This window comes from Cyprinus carpio, chromosome A17 (genome assembly GCF_018340385.1).
Source record: "Cyprinus carpio isolate SPL01 chromosome A17, ASM1834038v1, whole genome shotgun sequence".
NCBI classification, from domain to species: domain Eukaryota; kingdom Metazoa; phylum Chordata; class Actinopteri; order Cypriniformes; family Cyprinidae; genus Cyprinus; species Cyprinus carpio.
Window position 1 is genome coordinate 20,568,284 of NC_056588.1, and position 17,236 is coordinate 20,585,519.

Genomic DNA, 17,236 nt, shown 5'->3' on the forward strand with positions numbered 1-17,236 from the left:
TTGCCCTCTGAGGGAAGGACGAACAAAATTCACATCAGAAACAGACCAGACAGACATTCAATGCTGACTGGGGCCTGATATTCTATTTTCTGCCGCAAGAAGGATATCAGTCAGAAAGAGAGAGAGAGACTATTGTAAAGAGATACGGGTGACATTACACTGATTCCAACTAAATTAGTGAGAGAGAGACTAATTACAAAAGTCTGAGTTTCCGTTTACATTTCCAATTTATTTTGCTTCTCGCATTCTTTTTTTTTTAGTCCTTTTTTTATTTTATTATTAATCCTCTTTGTCCCCCCTTACTCTATTAGATCTTAAGTAATCCTAGCTAAGGCAACATATCCACGACTGTTGCACATACTTATTTTATGAATTTGTTCTAAAGAAGCCCTCCCACACTCAAAAAAAAGGTGAAACGAAATGCAAAAAGGGGTTACAACAGCTTTTCCTGGGACATATCTCCTCTAAGGAACCCCTTTGCACTTTACCCCTTTAAAGGGTGCATATTAGTAACCATTAGAGTACATATTACTAGTATGCACACTTTAGAATTAAATAAGGAGTACAAAGGTGTCCCCTTTGAGGGGTGTTGTTTGACCCCTTGTAAGATATATTTCGCACATTTCTTCTTCTAGCTAAACTCTGATTTGTAACCACTACCCATTTGTGATAAGTACATAGCTGATATGCAAAATGGAAATTAAGTTTTATTGAAGATTTAGAATGTTTTCACTTTTTTCAAACAAACTATATATTTTTTTATCTGACGGATGCTAAAAGGGCAACACTTAGAAACTGCATACACGCTAAAAGCCAGAACACCTCAGCAGGACAGTGGGTGCCTTTGTCATTGGGCAACAATATCTTTGGAAAAATGTGCCTGTACCTACATTTTGAAAAACTCTCAAACTTACCTATACATACATTTCCAGCAGTTTCCAGTTGAAATTAAAACTACTGGCGGAAGACACCAACAACATTGATTCCTTTTCACAGAAGGTTTTTTATTATTATTATTATTTTTTTTACAGGTGCAGATTATCAATTAATAAACACTTATGTTCACGCGGAGATATTTATGACCTTAAAAATCTTTTACCATATTGCATGATTTTGTACTAATACATTTTGATGTTTGAATCACATAAATCAGCAACAAACCGTCAAATCAGTCCCCAACACTGCAACTCATTCAATCCCGCACTCTCACACACACACACACACACACCCCCACACACACACACAATTCTTTATATAGACATATATAATATATTATATATATATTATAGCTAGATATTATATATCTACCATTATTACCATTATTGACCCTTCTGTTCTGTGATCAGTGGATTGGTACTGTGCATTAGATCACGACTCTGCTCAAATTATCAGCTCCATCAGCTCTAAATAGCCCTTCTTTTGCACTTGACTAAAAAGCTAATGTGGGAGATTAAAATTCAACTTTCACTGATTCCAGGGCCAAAAGCATGTTCCTCGGTCAGAGCTAAACATGGTTAATGAGGCAGGTGGCTGTTAAGCCTCTATATTTGAACTGTCAGGGCCATTGTTTGGATTGTATTGATCTTTTAAGCAAATGAATCAGGCAGACCTTTCAATCAGTCAGACTTTACATGATTTATTTAGAACCTATACATATTCAAATAATTCATGAATGCAGTGCTGTGCCTTGATTATACTGAAATATTCTATACATATGCATGCACACATAGCATGCCTGCAGAGCTCTCCCGACGTCAAATGTATTGACTGTGAGGGTTTTTAAAATCTGTCATACAGTATGGCTATCAAAGATTTCGTGTACAGGGACCTTGAAAGGGGAGCGGTAACCTGAAGTCTCCTTCTCTGTTTTTTCAACCTGATGGGTCACCTTCATGATCAGTATCTTCACAGCCACCTCCAGCTGGAATAAATCCATGTGCGCTAAAGATAAGCTTTGTTGTTATACAGAGAATGGGAATGGTTTTAGCCAGAGATTTTACTTTATTGGAGGCTTTGCAAGGCAAGCGTCATTACTATTTCTCATTTGGTTGTGGATTTTAACAAAACCCCATACCTGAAATCCTACTTTCCTTCTTTTTTCTGCCTAAGGTGTTTATTTTATGGCTAGGTGCCCCAAAAAAAGGTCAGTTACAAAATGAAACTTGGTGAATATTTTATGTGTGCTACTTGCACACACATCAAAAGCAACGTATAGCTATAATTAAACACAGCATGGATGATTGTAAAAAGCCATTGAGATAATGCCTCCAGGGTGCCAGAGAACAGAGAGTGGTATTTTGGGGTGTATTGATCCACTCAGACAAGAGTTATGCATGGGATAAGGCAGTGAAAAAAGAGGAATGAATCCAAATCCGATCACAGTTGGGATAATGCTCATTGGCTTTAGTCAACACCGCCTATTTATCTTTTGTAGTGTTTTCAATTTTAAAACAATTAATTATATCTAATAAAAAAAATTAAATTCAATTTAATCACAACCCCAGATTTAACACATAAATTCCATAAAAAGGAAATGTACAGATACAGTATGTACATAGACTAACTATCTACATATAATGCAAAGCATTTAATGTCAATCACAAAATGAATTGCTGGGACGTTAGGCTTAGTTATGTTATGTCAAAATAACGAGGGCGGAGTTACATTGGCCACCTTAGTGAAAGTGCCCTTATCGAAATTATTCATTTCACAATGTAGACAGCTTCAATGATTATAACTAGAGTTTTTTGAGAGTTTTAACTTGCTCTAGACTTAAGTCATTCATAATATTCTTTGATAATGTAATGTTTTCTTTGTTCGCGATCTCTATGTCATTTATTTACCCTAAATACAGTGGAAATTAAAGCCTAACTTACATGTTTAGGGTTAAATTGTGATCATGTAAATACAAATTTCAGTATTAGTATTTTATGACTAACCACCCATACCTGGTCTTTGCCTAAAAAAGCCTGGGTTTTGTGATGTGTCATATTTATTTAGTCTAAACATTAGTAATTTAGCATTACCCTGGAGTTTGGTTCACCCTCCGCCTATGTATATAATGTTGTAAGGGGGTTGCCTATTTGCGAGTTAACATTGTCCCAGTCGGCACAGTATGAAGATGAGCATGTGTATCTCAATTCCTCTGAGATCTCCTGCCTCTCAAAATTTTGAATTACAAGGTGTTTCTGTCTCTCTGCTTTCTTCTGCCGATGACCTGCACCCTTTATCCAGCAGCTCTCTGCTCTAGAAAGATTAACATTATAGTGGAGGTCCGTCTCCTCAGTGGGATCAGCCAGGGGGCGGCCGATAGCAGCTGACATCAACTCAAGGAACCAAACGTCCTTGAGTGATTCCGCCAGAGTGCTGGGTTGACCTCCCTGACCTATCGGAATAAGCAGGGGGCATCTTTGCTGCTTCAAGAAGTAATATGGGCAGTAAAAATTTTCTTCCTGAGGTGAAGAGTCCACCTTTGCCCGCCCTATGACATACAGGATCATTTTGAAAAAGTATGGGGATGGAGTCTCCATTTTCCCTGGTGCTACGTGTGTGTCTCCCTGTACAGCAATATCCACTCCTTGGTTCAGTCTGCCGTGGAGGTGCACATGAACCTGCGCTCTCAAGTGAGCAGAGGGTTGCACTGTTGCCCGTAAAAGGAGGCGTCGAGGCCATCCTTCAAAGGAAGCGTGAGCCTGAGACTGGGCCTTTGTTATTTATAAAGTTAACCCCCGATCATGTTGGTCTGAGTGGACCAGGATTGGTGCCCATTTAAGGCGGGCAGGAAAAGATTTTAGGGCTACACACAGTGCTCTCCTCAAACCCAAGTTTGAGACATCTGTCCAACCACTTTTCTTCTGGATGTTATCCCAAGGGTTTTCCAGGGGCCGCAGATCAATGCAGCGGTGGGTTACCATGAGATGAAATGTCCCAGGCGGCAAGCTTGGATGGTACATGGGCTTTGAGCCAACATTGAACAATATTAACTGTCCCCAGGAAGACAACTCAGCCGATTTCTTCAAAATCAGTCCCCGGGGCAAATCTGTGTGAGGATCTTTTCAAAATCAGCATCCTGAACGGCCCGTTTCATAAATGCGCATTTCAGATGCCTGATAACGAGGATGGGCCTGAGCCCGTTGTCTCTTTTGGGAACGAGGAAGTAGTGGAGTTTGCACTTCGGACCAGAGAACATGAGCATCGTTGTCCTGTACCGATGTTTGAATAATACTCTGAAGCAAGGTTGCCTGCAAGCAAACTGAAGTGAGTAACCTCTTTCTATGGTTTTTAGAACCCAACTTGACACATCCGGGATGGCTCTCCAAGCCTAAAGCCAGATGGCAAGTTTTTCAAGTGGCAGATCACTGCATGGGGTGAGAAACTGACATTCGTGGTAATGGAAAGAAGATTATGGAGTATGTGGGTCCGCTATTCACTTTTATTAGGCATGTACTAAAGTGCATGTCTAATTTGAACAGAGCTTCCATAGAGCTAGTGGAGGGGATGGAGAGCGGATGCAAACTTCTTTGAGGCAGTGTTAATTTTGTCAAAATTCGTCTAAAACCAATATGTGATGATAAAAACTATGACGGAATGTCTTCATTAACAAGATGATATGGGACTATAATGTTATTTGAGAACTACGGGACATTCAAAATACATCCTATTCACCTTATTCCGCCCCGCCCACTTTTCATACTTCGCTTTTCCGCATTTTGTCATCCGACTTCCGCTAAACTGATATGGAAACATCCGGTATAGTTCGCAGTAGTACGATTTTTTTATCGCTAGCTATAACTGTGGCGTAATGACAATAACGTTAATGCCGTAAATTATTAAATTGGGAGCAGGGTTTGAAAAGTTTTACGACGATCAGATGGTCTCAAATTGCCCATCCATCATCACTGTTGACGGGGGTTTAGACGATATGAAGAAGTGGCAGAGGTAACCTACGGGGACATTTTAATTAATTCGTCCTGTCTGAAGGAGTTGATGGAGCAGCAATGAGAAATATAAAGTACCGGGGCCCTCCAGTATTTGCATAGTGGGAAAGTGGGTCGTGTACTTTTACACAGCGAGGGTGATTTAGTCTTTTTAAAGCAAATGTGGCACCCCCAGCCAGTCAAAGCAGTCCAAACCACTCGGCGTGGGTGCTGGTCAGTAAACAGGGGTCGGTTTGGAGACTACTGGATGTTCGTGCATCGTTGGTTTGGGAAGGAGTGTAGCCACGCAGCCTCGTTTTATGGAAGGTAAGACTATCACGCACATCATTATTATATATTATCATGATAATACCTTTGCAGCGATTGTTTTGTTAACATAAACCTAAGTATATAACGTGTTTGTGACTACACAGCTGCTGACCTGATGACCATCTGCAGGACTAAGTATCTTTTTTAATCTCTTAATTGTACAGTGTAGTAATGTAGTGAACATTTATAATTACCTATTTCCAAAGAAGAGGTGGAACTTGGAAAGTGAAAACGCCTTAGATTCAGTTTTGCATAAATTCTTAGCAGATTATTTTTTTAAAGTAAATTGCTCCAAAAAACTGATTATATATCACTTTACAAAAGATTACATACAAACTTAATAGTTATTAAGATAAATATCCTTGGGAAAAAAAATATGATCAGAAAAATCAACTTAGCTCTAGTGACTTCTGCATCACAGTATGTAGTGCAAAAAGGTAGGTTAAAGGTAGGTGTACATATGAGTGTAACATTAACGATCTAATCATGGCTAACTCACCTGATACAAGGAATAAGGTAGGTAAAACATCAACATGTAATAATAACGAAGGATTTTGAATAACAAGACAACTGTGCAAGTTTTGAAATTTATTCTAAGTATACAAACTAGGGTAGGACAATGAATTACTTTGCCTGCTAAAATGAAAGTTTCATAATATTTTTGTAGATATTATAGTATTATATATCTATATATTAATATATATATATATAGATTAATAGATGTGTATGTGTGGTACTGTGTAAAGTTATTTGTAATATAAATACACACACATGCATGTATATATATTTCTCTAGAAAAAATATGTTTCTATATTAAATATATTTATATATACTTATAAAATGGTACAAATATAAAAAACATGGACATAGTTTTCCAAAAAGAATTTGGTATGTGTGTGTGTCTTTACTATATAAATAAAAAACATACACAGTACACACATATATAAACAAAACTTTTGATTTGATGCAATTAATCACAATTCATTGTTTCCCAGCCGCTTTATACAAACTCATCTTAAACTATGCTTCTGGTCTCAGGTTGAAAATGCTGTGTCGAGTGGGCTCACTGGATTTGCCTGCACAGATAGAGCGCGGCTCTGGAATGTGGGGACCCGATGAACCTCTGCCCGAATCGCCTAATGACTCACTTTTCCCACCACCGAGCTTACTGATTTTGCTGCAGATGCCAGAGTACCGCCCAAAAATTGTCCCCTCTGCCTCCCACTCCTTCATTTTGCACCCAGGATGAGCTGGGGAGAGGGTCTCAAGCATCTTCGACTGCCTTTTGTCAAGCCTTTGCACAAATGTCTGAGTGCTGCAACAGGGACAGGAGCCAGAACATCCTGGGGTCCTCAACACATGCGACCATGATGGCATCAACAACTGCCAGAGATGTATGTTGTTTATAGTAGTTTTTTGGCCATTGATCCCAACAAATTACAGCATTGGAGCGTGTAACCCTTGAGCAGAGTCCTCCCCTTTGTGGCTGACTCTCGTAAGGTTAGAATCACTGCAAGCCAGCAAAGAAGGTTCCAATCAGAGGCAAACCTCAGACCTATATCAGGGGGCACCTCTACCCCAGGTTCCATGGGAATGCAGCAACTCACCATGGCTTGAAAGTGAGGCATCTGCTTACAGTGGCTAGAGGGTTGTGGGTTTACAGTCAGCCCCAGAGGCACTGTGTGTGGTGCAAGCGAGCCCTGGCTGTCAGCAACCCTGATGGAGTTTTGAACTCAGAGGAACTGCTGGAGATCAAAGCCCCCTCCTTAAGAGTGATGAGTCTCTGGATGACCTGTTCAGAAGTCAGAGGTATGTGAGGATGGGGGGGGGACACCTCAGCTGCAGCCAAATGGTCCACGGGGCTTCTATATGCAAGTGCAGCTTGGCATGTTCTGTACAGGGCTGAGGGCCTGTAAGTGCTCATCTGGGTTCCATCACAGCAAGTTCTGCTACATGTCCCATACATGCGCAATTAGGGCCAAGACTGTAGGTAGACTAAAAACATTTACTTTAAGTTTGCTTCCTCACGTGTAGATGAGTTTCCCGGAAGGCGCCTGTTGCTTTCCACCAAGATACTTGCAGCTTTGTAAATAAGCAGGATGAGAATGATTAGGGTTAAGGATAGGATATTAGGTATTGGGGTGGGATGTGGAGGGATAGGTGAAGACTGGAACTATTTAAATTAGTTGTTTTAATCAGTTGTGTTTAAAAAGAGACAGGACTGTGATTTTTGTTTTTTTAAAAAAGTATAATTTTATGTAATTGTATAAATCAGTTCTGATTTGTTGATCAGTGTTTGTTTTTTTTCAGGAGCAAGAGACCCATTTTACCCGACCATCCTGTAGAGGTAAAATTTCACCATTTAATTTCCATATCCATTCTGGTGACATTTTTAAAGGTTTATAAAATAACTTACAGCAGTAACTTTGGTAACATTTTAAAGGGTTTATAAAAATATTAAGCAGGAAACTTTTGGTAAAATTGAAAGGTTTATAAAAATAACTTAGGGAGGTAACTTCTGGTAAAATTGTAAAGGTTTATAAAAATAACTTACGGCAGGTAACTTCTGGTAAAAATTGGAAAGGTTTATAAAAAATAACTTAGGCAGGTAACTTCTGGTAACATTGAAAGGTTTATAAAAATACTTAAGCAGGTAACCCTTTTGGTAACATTGTAAAGGTTTACAAAAATAACCTTACAGCAGGTAACTTCTGGTAACATTGGAAAGGTTTATAAAAAAAAATAACTTCATTTTAACTATTAAAGGTTAAAAAAACCACGGCAGGGAACTTTGGAACGCACTCAAACAAACTTATAGCAGGTAACTCGAAATTTGTGTAAAAGGTTTTTAAAAAAGGGCTAAAAAATTTCAAAATTTTAAACAATTTAATATTTTAAATTAATTGTGAAAAAGCAAATTTCCCGTTGGGAAGACCCACTCAACATTACACGTACATTGGAAATTTGCGCCAGGTTGGGGGTGCCAAATTCTTTAAATTCATAATTTTGGGTGAAAGGTGGAACTTTGGAAAGGGGTTTCCCTTGCCCCTTTTAACAGGGACCGGGAATGTGGAATGCGCCTTTGTCTGCCTTATTCTCCTTCCGGGATCCGGAATGAATTCAGTTAATGAATGTCTCTGTCTGCCAAATCTCCTCATTCGGCCCCGGTTTTAGATATTAACCCTCATTTTGAATTCAGTCCCCATGGTGCAATAGAGACCAGAATTTGATGGTGTTCTGGCCGTAGTAATGGCTGTAGGACTCGCACTTTAGTCAAGGTTCGGGCTTTTGAAGGGGTGTCTCTGAACAGTCGATCACACATGTTGTATTTGGGAATGTTCTCTGAAAAAACTGAGGCTTTGTTGCCTGGATTGTCTCCCTGGGAAGCCATGGTATGTGATCCCTCATGTTCTCCCCCATGATGTCAAACCAACATGAAACCACCTTGCTTACAATGGACTGAGAAACAACCCAAAACCCTTTTAGCAAGATCACCCTGCAATAAATAAGACGCAGCTTCATCAGAGTCATCAGGATCTGATCCCCAAATGTGTAGCTGGAAGGTTGGTGTATGACTGGACCTGGGAAAGGGGCTCGGCAACTGAATGAAAAGCATCAATGTCAACCCTGTGTAGAGCTGACAAAGGTGTTTTTTTTCAGCGAGTTATGTACAATGGGACCGACTAGTGCATTGTGTTCCCATATCAGATGTAGGTGGCTTCAGGTTTAGTTTTGATTTTTTTACTGTAGTTGTGATCAGAGACAGATGGTCCTCCCATTTGTTTCTGCATCACAGTTCAGGGTCATGTGGATGTGATCACCCTCAAGTTGTCCAATGCATCACTGGTGGTCATCGATACATCTGTGGAAAATAAAATTTTAAACATATTTTTTTCAAATTATACTTTAAAAAACATCAAGATAATTAATTATGAGGGACCCATACTTAGAACAGTGTGTGAGAGAGATGCATTTAAAAAATATAGCTAGAGACATATAGCTAGCTGGCCTGCTATCACCTGCAATCTCTGTAACAGGAATAATGTAAGCTATTGTAATGTTCCATAATATATTGTACTATCGTAAATATTAAATAAATAACATTTGGTGGTAAATGGTAATCATGCAAAATTCGTTGTACTTTGTTTACTGCTTGTTACTGATCTTAAATGTATTCAAAGAACAGTATTCATAAATCTAACGTTAGGCGAACAAGCACATAGCTAGCTAAATTAACGTTAGCTTACCTGATTCTGACAATCTTTTCAGCACCCGGCGTGACTTCTTTACCGGGACATCGTAACCGAGCCATTTCTTGGGGTAAGGGTGTTCGTCATCGGCCTCCCGTCCATAAAATGGTACGAACACACGTAAGGCGCTTTGGTGGGGCTTCAAATTTAGCACCTTCAGCCATTGCCTCAGGTGCTCCTCTTCTTTAAGTGGTGGGTGTAAATTGTAAAGTGCCCCACAACACTCCAACCGCTTCACATCGTGTTCGAAACAAAGTTGGTGCAATTGTTCTCTTCTCTTAAACCATTGTTATGGCAGCCCCTAACTGAGCATATAATACTTGATATATTAACGTTCTGTTATCTAGTCACTAGCTTAAAGTTCCTTCTCAGCCGGAAGTAAGATGACAAAACGAACGCAATGGCGCACCTCTGTTGCCACGGAAAATAAGGTGAATAGGCTACTGTCTTGTCCTGAAAATGTGCATCCCTGTCATTGGATTGCTATTGGTAAGGGCGTTTGCATATCTTGTCAGTATGGCAGCCGCAGTGGATGGATAGGCTACCAAAATGCGAACTATCGATCTGAAACATGGCCTCAGCACCCGAAGTGGAAGGGATAAGGGACCAGAAAACCCCGTTTTTCTCGGGATCACAGTTCGTTGTCAATTAACTTAAAGTTAGTGATAGGCGGAATCACGCTGATAGAAGTGCTCTCTCTCCGCAGCCTCCACTTCTTCAGTTCTCATATCAGCTCGCTCAAATACACACACAGCAGTCCAAATGTCTATAGTGCTGGAGCAGTGGTTTTCAAACTGTCCTGGAGCACCTCTGAAAATTTTTATTTATTCCAATTTTCCAAATTCAATCCTTGATTTAAATTCTCATAAGCTTAATATATTTTGTCTAAAAGAGAAGAATTAATGACTATTTTTACTGAAGACTACATATAAAATAGCTACCAAAATAATGTTGGTAACTGTAGTTGGCTAAAACTAATGACTAAAAGCTGACAAAAATGCAATGACTTTTCGTCGACTAAAACTAGACTAAAACTATGAAAGACTCAAATGACTAAAATGTGACAAAGACTTTAAAGAATTTTCGTCTCAAGATAAAGACTAAGACTAAATTCAAAAATGCCTGTCAAATTAACACTGCTTTGAGTGTTTTGAGAGCCTCGGTGGGAGCTGACCCTCTATCTTCCTCTCTGCATATGGAGTAGGAGGGATTTTGAGGCTCAGGGACCAGTGTCACTCGGGGTGGGGTCCATGGCACTTAAGGAAACAGGTAGCATTTCGCCACCTGAAGGTGCTGTGAAAGCCTAGGCTCAGACTTGGCTTGAGGCTGTGTCATTGATGGGTTTGCTTAGCAGGCTGCTGAAAGGATGGAGCCTTCTGGCGACTTAGGCAGCCACCAAACTGGAGCGCCTGTGATGATTTCTGTGTCGCCATGAAGTGTTCAGCCAAATCCGTCCATGGCAGGGCCAATTACCCCCATGGGGAAACTGGGGCAACCCTGTCAGCGTCCTTGATACTCAGTTAAATTAAGTTAACCACCAAGTTGGCCATGGCCTTGCCGATTGCCTGTGCTGTTGCCTTAGTGGCACACAGAGCCAGATTAGCGTTGTGTGCCAGGTGTCAGATCCAGAGTCCATACAGGGAGCGGAGAAGTTTGGCTTGGAACTTGGAGCCCACCATCTTGTGTAGCGCTGAGCCTGCCTGGATATATAAATAACCCTGCCCACAAAGCGAGGCGGTCCTGGCAGGGCTTAGATGGATGCGCTGCATGGAGCTTCAATCCTAGGGCCAATGGAGGGCAGGGATGAGCAGTGACTCTTCCCGAGGGGGGAGCTTGCATAACCTTTCTTTCAGCGCCATCACAGAGGTGAGGCTCTTCCGGAGCAAACCGGTCTAAGACCAGTTCCTCTACGGCACTTGTAGGATGTGAATCACTCTCAATTATTTGAGAGGAATGGAGAGGAAGGGATCTTCTCCGGGACATGCCCATTCCTCTGCATCCGAAGTTGTCAGGGAAATCGACTCGTCGGCAACTGCTTCCTCTTCTGATTCGCCTAAAGAGACCAAGCCGCTTGCTGCAGGGGGCTGTTGTTCCTCACATGAGAATACTGTAACACAGCGAATCAAAGTGCTGTGGGGAGAGTGAAGCACGCGGAACCTGTGCCGGCATGAGATCACTCAAATCTGGGAAATCCATCCACTGCCCCACTGTTTTGTTCATCCAAGGCTCCTGGGTGGGGAGAAACGGGGGAGGGAGATGAGGGAGGACCACCTTCATTAAAGCAGGCAATCTGCGAGTGAAGCAGGGCAAGACTCATTCTATCGCAGTGAGAACAGTCCATTTCGGAGAGCGCTTCCTCGGCATGGGTGCTGCAACACACTCACTCACTCACCCCTGCCCATCTCACAGCGCGACATTTGAAACAACGTCACTAAGGAAATTGCTCTAAGAAAAGCGGTGGATGGCCACATGAGATTGCTGTTAGAGGTGTCCTTCCTCTGCTGGGGCTCTTCTATGCTAGTAGCCCCTTCTCTTTTAGCTTCTTCTGCTTCAAGGCTTCTTTTTTCAGAGCCCAGCGAGGAGATGATCTTCAAGCTGAAGGAGGAAAAATTCTGATGAATGGTGCTCTGAGCCAACTTATATAGCAGTCGGTTCCACTCCTTTTGGTTGAAGCGCCATATGTTTGTGCAGTTACACAAACGTGAACAAATCACGCTTCAGAATCAGAGTAAACAGGAGTTTACCCCATAAGCGTACAATGCAACGGGAAAGACCATTTGAAAAAGAGCTAACTTAGACCAAATCAAAACAGAGCTCAAACACAGATGTGACGTTACACTTTAATTGTACCTTTTAACAAAATTAATCATATTTAAAGGGTTAGTTCACCCAAAAATGAAAATTCTGTCATTAATTAATCACCCTCATGTTGTTTATTAGTCTTGAGTTGTTTTTGTTGTTCAGCCAGAGCTGTCTGAGAGCTGTAGGTCTTTTTTTTTAAAAGTCTCTACGGTCTACTTCTTTTTAATCTGAGATTGCTCCTTTAGTGTTTATTGTGTTTAAATGCTGCAGTATTCCCAGTATTCTAAAGAACATTTCTGTAGCTCTAGAGCAGGGGTGCCCAAACTCGGTCCTGGAGGGCCGATTTCCTGCAGAGTTTAGCTCCGACCTGCCTCAACACACCTGCCTGGAGGTTTCTAGTATGCCTAGTAAGAGCTTGATTAGCTGGTTCAGGTGTGTCTAATTGGGGTTGGATCTAAACTCTGCAGGACACCATCCCTCCAGGACCAAATTATGCACCATTTATCATCTGCAATATCAGGGTGTAACCTCTAGATAACTGTATAGCCCTATATATAAACACATATAAACCATTTGCTGCAGAGTCTATGTGAAATCAAAATTGACCAAATTAATTTTGTTAGCGCCCATTGCTACTCTCGAGGTGAACAATGTATCCGTGCAAGTTAATCCACTGAAAAATTGTTTGTCTTGGTAAACTTTAATCAACATCTGAAAGTTTGCTTCCGCTCTGGAATGGCATTCCTTCTCTGATGACGTCAGTTTGAGGCTTGGGTCATGGCTGGGATAGAATATGCTTAACCACACCCCTCAAACCGTTGGTTTGCTGCTAGTGATTCTTTTTTACTTTCTACTGTTTTTTTTTTTTTTTTTTTTTCAGTTGTAGGATTATTTTATGACAACAGCCTAATTATGCTTATATCTAGTTTTAGAGAGCACATTATTTTATATTAATCAATAACCTGTTTCAGCCTAGATGATGTCATCTGAAAAAAAAATAAATAAATACATCGTTTCAGAGGGGGAGCAAGTCATTTTGATGAATTGTGTACAGTAAGTCCAAGCATGTGTATTTAGAAAGTAAAAAATGGTCAATTTTCGTTTCATGTTGATATTATAGAGACGTACATGTCCACAAGCAACAGCAGTAACTGTGCAAGTTAAACCAATGGATCAACAGGAATCTCTGAGCTTTAGATTAACATTAGAAGTGATCTTTTAATTTGGCAAACTTCTCAAACAGCAGTCATGATGTTCAGATGGGTTGTCCTTTTACTGCTGTGTTCAGGTCAGCAATCTGGTGGACACAACAAGGATAGAGAGAAAGAGTGTTTGACCGAAACAGCTGTGATTCTAAACTTTTAAGAATTCCTTTTGGGGATTTGAGTGAAAGCCTGAATGGCTCTTTCCCTTCCTTAGAACTAAAGGCTCTTTAGCACATGTTGCTTCTTAGTGTCTGCAGCTCTTCCAAGAGCAATATAAATCTTGCAAATGTAGAAAATGGCTTGTACAAGCAACTTTATTTAGGCATTGTGTTGCATGTGTCATCTCTCTCAAATGCTCAGTTCATGTTTGGATAAACATTAAAGAAACAGTTCACTCAAAAAGAAAAATTCTGTCATCAATTATTCACTCTCACGTTGTTCCAAATTATTCCAATTACTCAACCTCATCGTTTCTCATGGCATCAAACATGCACGTTTTGAGCATACCATGAGCAATAAATGATCTTTAAAAGCCAATAAATCTGTTCATCATATAAAAAAGTTATCATGCCTTATCAGAAAAACTTGGATTAAGCTGACTGATTCATATGGGATTACTTTTGAACCTTTTGAAGCTTTAATGTCACAACATTAACATTCAGTGGAGGGACAGATTTCAATAATAATATCTATATAATTTCTGACATGTATCAGTCAATTTTGAGACACAACAAAAGTAATGGGTTTTAATAATGGGTTTTAAAATTCTCATTTAATAATGTCTTTTTTTTTTTTTGGTCACTATGTGCTTTCAGTTCTATAGAAAAGAGCATTCATGGAGGAAATACAGTCATTCAGGTTTGACATAATGAACATAATACACAATGAAAGTTTTTGGGTTAACTATTCTGTGGAATATGCAGATTACTCTCTACACCTCATATTACAACATACATTATAATCATGTTAAGACCACAAAATGTGCCTCATTTCACACATGTTGGCAAAAGCATTTTTGGAAGGTAACGAGACCCAATCAGAGTTAGTTTTCTGTTTAATCCCATGGATCAGATGCTGTTGTTGGCTGTTGTCTCCGCAGTAAATGGTAAACACTTTTAGTTGGAGGGTATGAGGAGTTACAGCACACAGGGTAACATATTTAGAAATCTCTGGGGTCAATCCAAACCCCCCCTGCCTCTCCCACTACTGGAATGATGGATGAGGGGGCACTGGAAGAAAAGGTAACGGAGGTGGAGAAAGACAATCCAGGAAAAGACAAAATTAGTAACAGCAAATTGGCATCTTGGATGGTTATGGCTCTAAAGAAAGAATGGATCTGATGAGACACATGTGTGTTGCCAAACTCAAATGAGTTTTACATCCTAATTTTATTTATTTATTTATTTTTTGTCTATGATGTGTTAAACAATAAGCCTCTAATTCACTTTAACCGCTGAAGGTGCTGTTGTTTGTGGAATGGTGTGTTGTAGCGAACATGAAAAGGCATTAACCTACAGTATTTTTACTTTTCATAATATGACATTTCTGAGCGAAAAAGAGAACCCACGTTCATTGAGAAAAACACACAACACAGACATTTCTGTATAATTACATGCCTCTTACATTTTTTGTGACAACTTCAAAGTGAAACAGATGAATGTGAATCTGGTGCAGTTTTGTTTAGTTGATTGTTGCATGTATTGCAGCAGTTCAGAAATTAAATGTCAGTGAGTTAAGTTAATCGTATTTAAAAAATAAAGTACTACCTACAATAAATTCTAATAACCATTTAGCCATTTTAGCTTGGGAATGGGCCTCTATATATATACGTTCTTATGAGTTTTGCATGATTAGTTTTATTTTACTCTGAGAAATCGAATTTGACTCAATTTCAAAAGCACATTCTTTCCCCAACTTGTATGACCTTGAGATCCACCATTTTCCCAGAGGAAAAAATCTTTCTTTAAGTTATGTTTAGAAATGGAAAACTGTGTGCATATTTCAAGATAACTGCTCATGAGGCCATTAGACTGTTTTGCGCACTGACAGCTGTGGTATTTTTATAGCTCTGGAATTTCGGTCCTTTCTTAGAATGATTGTAAGGTAAGGCACATTCACAATTACTTCTCCAACACTCCAAACCCACCTCAACATTCTGGATTTGCCAGCTGTCTGCTCATGTGTGTGCCTGTAGAAATCGTTCATCATAAAAGCAGCCAAACTACTGAATTGAATTACATACAGTATGTAGTAGATGACACTTATAAAAGAAATAGCCACTACTCTTCAAGACACATCATTTGCAATTAAACATAAAACAGTGAGATGCAAGTTACACATTGAAGGTATGAGCGATAAGTATGAGCAGTAGAACTAGTGATACTTGTATCTATGGGATGGTGTGGCCTAGGCCTATATATTATCTCTTAGATAACAAATTGATAACAAACAAAATAATATTTTAACAAAACTGGTTCGATGCTTATTACTTTTTCCCAAAATGTAATGGAAGTTTAATTTAGTTAAATTAGATTTTCAAATGATTTTTCCTTTGTGCACTGTAAAAATGACTCAATTTTACACAATGTGTTGTATTGAAATGAAGGAATTTTTAATATTAATATATATATATATATATATATATATATATATATATATATATATATACACACACACACACATGTATATGTATATATATATATATATATATATATATATATATATATATATATATATATATAGAGTGTTGTTTTTGGGGGTTAACTGCAATGTCCGTAAACTTAATGGATAATATCCTGGCAGAAAATTATCATTCATTCATTCATTCATTCATTTTTATTTTATTTTAACAGTGTGCACACATTTTTCTCTCGCAAATAATTTAGCAATGATAATGAAAATAATAGTACTGAAAATGTTCATTATCATTCACATGGCTTTACTTACGGTTGTCAGTTAAATTCTTGTAGTATTGGATCATACACAAATACTCTTGGAAAGTGTCTGAGTGACCAACTGAACACCTCATCTGAGACGTGTACACTCACTGTAAATCTTACTATCACTGTAAAACCTCCTCAGTTAGCTAATTAACTAATTGAACATGCAAGACCATTGATTTAGACCACACCACTCTTTCAAATACACACTTCCTTCTGCATACCCAGGAGGGACATTCGTCAGGCAATTCTCCTATTATCTCAGTGCCAAAAAGCCAGACAGACCCCAGGTGCTGGGAGCAGGGCAATTCATTCTGTTCTCCTTCCAATAATACTTCATGACAGCTCTTCTGGGAGATTTGCCATCTTATCAGCCTGTTGTTACTGTGGGCTCTGATGGTGAAGCAAATAATGTGAGTGAGAGTGCTTCTCTCAGTAATGTCCACCTCCAGCACTTTGAGGATTACATGTACATTATGAGAAATAATGAGTCGAACACATATCATACACTTAAATGTCATCACATTTATATTAAATGCTCTTCTTCTAGTAACACATAATGGGGCTGAGGTCATCAAGAAAGATATTTTTCATCATAAACAGAGTAACTGCAAAGAAGATGTGTTTCGTATATTTTCCCAAAGGCTCATAATTAACAAATAGCAATATCTAGCTTGATATGGGTTGTAAACATGACAATCATTCATCCGTTATTGATTGTTTCATTGCAATTTCTTACAATCTCAAATTAAGATATTTGTTTTTGAAAAGTTAATGTCAGACTTTATAATGAG